This window comes from Elephas maximus, chromosome 10 (assembly GCF_024166365.1).
Source record: "Elephas maximus indicus isolate mEleMax1 chromosome 10, mEleMax1 primary haplotype, whole genome shotgun sequence".
In the NCBI taxonomy this organism is placed as follows: Eukaryota; Metazoa; Chordata; class Mammalia; order Proboscidea; family Elephantidae; genus Elephas; species Elephas maximus.
In genome coordinates this window covers 29,962,400-29,969,413 of record NC_064828.1, presented here as the reverse complement: position 1 = coordinate 29,969,413, position 7,014 = coordinate 29,962,400, and the positions used below count along the sequence as shown (strand labels likewise).

General features: G+C 38.3%; 1 pseudogene; it reads right to left on the bottom strand.

Annotated features, from left to right (window-relative positions):
* Nucleotides 1-2,119: 2,119 nt before the first annotated feature.
* LOC126084538 (olfactory receptor 11G2-like) lies at nt 2,120-3,050 on the bottom strand (annotated as a pseudogene).
* Between the last annotated feature and the right edge of the window lie 3,964 nt (nt 3,051-7,014).

Here is a 7,014-nt window from a genome sequence, read left to right as displayed (position 1 = left end):
TGTTTGTTGAAACATCTCAGTTGATATTCCATCAATTCCTGGAGCTTTATTTTTTGCCAATGCCTTCAGAGCAGCTTGGACTTCTTCCTTCAGTACCATTGGCTCCTAATCATATGCCACCTCTTGAAATGGTTGAATATCAACTAATTCTTTTTGGTATAATGCCTCTGCGTATTCCCTCCATCTTCTTTTGATGCTTCCAGTGTCGTTTAATGTTTTCCCCATAGAATCCTTTACTATTGCAAGGTGAGGCTTGAATTTTTTCTTCAGTTCTTTCAGCTTGAGAAACGCCAAGCGTGTTCTTCTCTTTTGGTTTTCCATCTCCAGCTTTTGCACATGTCATTATAATACTTTACTTTGTCTTCTCGAGCTTCCCGTTGAAATCTTCTGTTCAGTTCTTTTACTTCGTCAATTCTTCCTTTTGCTTTAGCTGCTTGACATTCGAGTGCAAGTTTCAGAGTCTCCTCTGACATCCATCTTGATCTTTTCTTTCTTTCCTGTCTTTTGAATGACCTCTTGCTTTCTTCATGGATGATGTCCTTGATGTCATGCTACAACTCATCTGGTCTTCGGTCACTAGTGTTGAATGCATCAAATCCATTCTTCAGATAGTCTCTAAATTCAGGTGTGCAGATAGATAGATCTCAGGAGATGGTCACCTAAAATTTAATAGTATTTAGCACAGAGGAATTTTGAGCAATTTGTACTTCTTTATACTTTTCTCTATTGTTTAAAAAAATTTACAATGAGCCAGTTTTGTGTTAACAATAAGAAAAATATATTAAGACATTTTCACTGTAAAAAGTAATCACTATATTGAAGTATGTATTGAGTGGAAAAAACTGACCTACACTTTGAGATAAAAGAAGCTATCTGCTTAATGGAAAGGGCAGGCAAGCACCTGAAGCAGTATCCAGCTGTCAGTGCTCCTACTGTAAGCGAAATCAGCACCAGATGTGTTGTTCTAAGTTTCATGTCTCTCAAAGAGCAATTTTTGTACCTTAATCATGAAGTAATCTACTTTTATTTTCACATGTTCTTTTCTCTTTTCAATGTATTTTCAATATTAATTTTTATGACATTTTAAAGCCAGATTTCCTTTGCCCATAAAATAAAACAAAAGAAAAACTGTAGCCATGGAGTCAACTCTTACTCATGGGAACCCCATGTGTGTCAGAGTAGAACTGCACTCCATAGGGTTTTCAATGTTTGTGATCTTTCAGAAGTAGATTGCCAGAACGTTTTTCTGCATCACCTCTGGGTAGATTCAAACTGCCAGGCAGCCTCATCTGCCAATTGTAAAACATCAGACAGGCTTTCTTGAAGTGCTTCATAGACCCTTTCTAGGGATATTCCTGATCTTTATCTTCAGGTAAACACATAGACCACGAGCTGCAATGAGCTCTGCTTCAATATTTCACTTTCCTGCTCTCTCGCACCTCACCTCTTCATACTCTGCACATACAATTTAATTTTTTCTCAGCCTAGACTGTGACTTATCCACTTTATTGGATTCATTTTCTTGCTCAGCACCTGACTTATCAAAAGTGTTCATTAATTATTTTTTAATGAACAAAGAAGATGAAAAATAACAATTCTGAAAACAGAGCACTTATAACTTTATCGTAGTTAATTTTGTTCCACATATTCTCAGAGGACAAAGTCATTCCCACTTTCTCCAAAACCAACAAGTTGGGTGAAATGTGTGTGGGTTCTCAGGTCCTGGTGCCTTCATTTTTCCATTAGCCTACTTCCTAGATTCCCCAACAAACCAGGAATTGTCTCAATTCTCAGAAAACTTACTAGTAGACACATCATTTTTCTTCTTTCCCTCCTCCACCTTCTTCTTCCTTATAGAATATCGTATGTGGTACAAAATTCAAAAGATATCAATATATACACAGTGAGAGTAAGTCTTTTTCTTCCCTTGTATCCAAGACATCCTCTCTTCCCAGATGCAACCTCTGTTAGGTGTCTTGTCCCTCATTTGAAAGATCATTTATCTTTTTTTTTTTTAACACACACAATTTTATATTTTTTATACATTAATAACAGATTACATACTAGTATTCATTCATTCCCTTAATATATATTGGAGGTGGTGCCAAGGTTTTACTTTTTATGTTCCAAGAAATTTCTGCAGGGCATGTTTCATATCATTGTTCCTCAGACTATAGATCACAGGATTAATGAGTGGGGTTCCCACCGAATAAAACAGGGTCACAATCTTCTGCATTCCAGATTCATACTTGGATGTTGGGCTCAGATACATGACCATCACTGAACCATAGAAGAGTGAAACCACAGCCAAATGGGATCCACAGGTGGAGAAGGCCTTTCCTCATCCAGCTGCTGAAGGGACCCTCAATACTGCTCTCAGGACCAGAGCGTAGAACCCCATGATAGAGAGGAAAGGAATAAATAAGAGTAGAGAACTTAAAATCATCCAGAGGAACTCCATCACCAGGGCTCTGGAACAGGTGAGTGCTAACAGAGGACCCGGGTCACACAGGAAATGATCTATAATCCTAGATCCACAGAAGGACATCTGGGAGATGATGATGATAGGGACAGGGAACGAAAGGAAACCAAGTATCCCACAGCTGACCACAAGATTAGTGCAGAGATGTCGAGTCATAACAGTGTGGTAATGCAATGGCTGGCAGATGGCAAGGTATCGATCAAATGCCATAACTGCTAAGAAAAAGCATTCTGTAGACTGGAGGGAGAAAAGAAACTGCAGAAAGCACCCAGAGAAGGAAATGACCTTCGTCTCAGAGAGGAAGCTGGCCAACATACTGGGGACAGTGGAGGTGACATAGCAGATCTCCAGGAAGGAGAAGTTGGCGAGTAGGATGTGCATGGGCATGTGGAATCTCCGATCCCAGCACACAGCACAGATGATATAACCGTTCCCCATGAGGGTCAGGAGGTAGATAAGAAAGAAGAGCACAAAGAGTAGAGTCTGGCCCTCCTTGGGGCAAGGGAAGCCCCAGGAGGATGAAGCCAGCAATGGTGCTGGAGTTGTTGGGGGTTTTGAAGATTTTCATGTGTCTGTGAGCTGTAAAAGACCAGCAAATACTGAATAACAGTGTAAAGACAGATAGGGACCCAGATACATATTTAAGGCATCTTGGGAAAGAAAACAAAGGCTTATGTTATTATTTGCTACTCGTTCTTTATTACTGAAATATTGTCCTGGCTTGCTTTTTTGCTCTTTCATATTTTCATTGCTGCTAAGTTAAATTTTTGGTCAGATATGATAAGCTATTGAAGGGGAGTGTTTTAGAGGTATTTGAAAATTATATTAGAGTTTACACTTAGTAGAATACCTATCTATCTATCTGTTTGTCTGTCCGTCCACCCGTCCATCCGTCCGTCCGTCCATCCGTCCATCCATCTATCCATATCTGTCTATCTATCTAATCTATCTATCTAATCTCTCTCTCTATCATCTATCTATCTATCTATCTATCTATCTATCTATCTATCTATCTATCTATCTATCTATCTATCTATCTATCTATCTATCTATCTATCTATCTATCTATCTATCTATCTATCTATCTATCTATCTATCATCTATCTATCTATCTATCTATCTATCTATCTATCTATCTATCTATCTATCTATCTATCTATCTATCTATCTATCTATCTATCTATCTATCATCATCTATCTATCATCTATCTATCTATCTATCTATCTATCATCTATCTATCTATCATCTATCTATCTATCTATCATCTATCTATCATCTGTCTGTCTATCTATCATCTATCTATATCTATCATCTATCTGTCCGTCTGTCTGTCTATCTATGTAATCTATCCATCTATATCTATCATCTAATCTATCATTTGTCTATCTATCATTTATCTGTAGATAAAGGTATATATACGTGTGTGTGTTCTCCTAAAAAAAGATATATAGAGAGAGCGAGAGATACGTTGCTGTTGTTGTGTGCCATTGAGTCGATTTTGACATATTTATGTGTGTGCCTATTCTCCTAAGTATGATATATATGTATATATAGTGATATAAATGTATATATCTATTTTGTGATTTGTCTGTATATCTATATCTATATTAATTTCAATATCTATATCAGAGGAGACTCTGACTCATGGCAACCCCATTTCTTTCACTGTTGAACTGTGCTCCATAGGGTTTTCAATGGCTGATTTTTTGGAAGTAGATTGCCAGCCCTTACTTCCAGATGCTTCTGGATATAGCCCTGCTCTATGAGCTCCCTCTTCTATGTGCTTTCACTCAGCCTTTGTATACATCTTCCTAGGGGATCCTATTAAGTTTCAAACAACTGTATATCCATGAAGAACAGCTGAAAGCAGATTTCACAAAAAATCTCTTATTTTCAAAATGACTCCGTACTGTCCTCATTTAGGATTAGGATCATTCAGAATTTCTCTACAACAGTTTCCCATCCCCCCACCCCCAGACCCTATATGTAGCAATTGATACATAAGTCTTTATTTTCTTTGTCTTTGTCTTTTTGTAGAATGTTTCTAATGTTGTGGTCGTTAGTTTACATGGCACACTGACTCCTAAGTGGCCAAGTGACAAGAAGGAGAACTTTTTATAACTGAGGGACTCAAGTTATCTAGTCTCAGAAGTTACAACAAAACATTTTATCAAAACTCTAAGTGTATAATATTAATTTTGAGTGTTGATATTATTTTATAGTGCAGAACCGGTAAGTGTATCGTTCTCTTGTACATCAGATCCGTATGAGTCAAAACTGAGTCCACGGCACTTAACAACAGCAACAACATAGTTCAGTGTTAATGACCAATTCAAGGAACCTATAGAAGTTTTTTTTTTTTTTCTCCACATAGCTTTGTGGATTTTCCTCAAATGCTAATTTATAGGCAAACTCCTATTTGACCATCTCATTGCTGGAAGTGTGGATGGTTGAGATCTTTCTTTTTTTCCCTTCTGCTTGTTTTAACATCCCGTCTCCTCCCTTTCCCTTATCCTTCATACTCAATTCAGCTGCAGCTCCTACCGGCTCTATTTTTAAAATATGTCTTGGTGCATTTTTTCTCTCTCTTCCCTGCCACCCCCTGATTCAAGCTACCATTATTGTTTCTCTGGATCACTACAAAGGCCTCCTGAGGGACTTGCTGTACAACCCATTCTCTATGCAGTGGTCAAGCCTTTGAATCACATAAATTAGGTCATGTCATTGGTTTTCATAAAAACATTCAGTAACATTCTCAACAATAACAATAATATAAATAAAATTCAGGAAAAAAAGTACTCCGGTAACTTCTGTTTAAACCTAGAATAACATAAAACCAAAACTCCATTTTATGGCTCATGGGCCCCTGAAGGGTCTGGCTTCTGCCTACTTTAGTAAGTGCCCCAACCCTTCACGCTTCTCCAGTTACAGGGCCCTTCTTTTAGTCCTGAGTCCCTGGGTGGTGCAAGCGGTTAATGTGCTTGGCTGAAAACTGAAAAGTTGGAGGTTCAAGTTTACCCAGAGACACCTCGGAAGAAAGTCCTGGTGATCTTCTGCTGAAAAGCCAGCCACTGCAAACCCTGCGGAGCAGAGTTCTACTCCGACACACATGGGGTCCCCATAAGTTGGAGTTGGCTCCACAACAACTGTGGCTTTTCTTTTAGAATAAGCCAAATCCTTCTTTGACCAGGTTCTTTGCTCTAGGTGTTCTCTTTGCCTGCAACTCCCTTTTGGAGTTTTTATTCTTCAGTTTTCAACCTAAGCTTTATATGCTCAGGGATGCCTTCCTTGCATGCCATGTGTAATCTTCCCTGCCATTCTCTATCCATAAATTTTATTTATTTTCTTCCTGATGTTGTTGTGGTTGTTAGGTGCCATTGAGTCAATTTTGACTCATAGTGACCCCCTGTGACAGAGTAGAACTGCCCCAATGGGCCCTGTAGGCTGTAATCTCTAAGGGAACAGATTGCCAGGTCTTTCTCCTGTGAAGCCAGTGGGTACGTTTGAATCGCCAACGTTTTGGTTAGCAGTGGAGCCCTTAATCGTTGCAACACAAGGGCTCCTTATTTTTTCCTAATTCTCATCAAAATCTGAAAGTATTTTGTTTCTCTGCTTATTGTCTGTCTGCCAGTTGAGTGAGGGCAGTGGTCTTATCTATTCCATTGACTGTTCTGTTATAGTCTGTGGCACAAAATAGATGTTCAGTAAATATTGTTGTATAACTGGGTAGTTCTGCTCTTTTTCAAAAAAATTTTTTCTAATTATAAAATATGTTCATTGTAGGAACTTTGGAAAATGCATGAATTATAATGATGAAAATAAAAGCCTATTTTCCATCTCTAAAGAGGACACATTTTGGAATAAATGTATTCGAAAGCTTAAAGCAATATTATTTAAATGAAAATGATTTTCACACCACATGAACTTTAAAAAACTTCTGAGGAAAGCTTGTGGGGATGTAACATCTAAGAAATGCTCTGTATTACCTGAGGATACTAGAATGTTGGTAAAGGTTTCAAAGAATTCATTAGAAAGGGAGTTCCGTGAGACTGAATGTTTTTGAAAACAGAAGCTACTCTTTTTTAGCTGATTACCCCACCAGCTGCTAAAGTTAATTACAGTCCAATCCATAACACTGTAAAGAGGTGTGAGGTAGGCTGGGAGAGTGGGAAAATCGGGGCCTAAATTCTGCTGTTTACTTTAAAATTAATTCGTTTCGTGGTTTGTTGTTGTTATGGGCCATTGAGTTGATTCCAACTCATAGCAACCCCATATGATAGAGTGAAACTGTCCCAAAGGGTTTTTTAGGCTGTAGTCTTTATGAAAGCAGATTGCCAAGGGTTTTCACCCATGGAATGGGTTGGAACTGCTGACCTTTCCATTAGTAGTCCGATGTTTAACCGCTGTGCCACCAGTGCACCCGAAGTTCTGTGTTTTGTTTTCTTAAATGTAAAATGGGAGTTGGAATACATCGTTCTTAATCCCATTTGCTTCTGAGATGTTTATTATTCTTCCAGAACTGCCCAAGCTA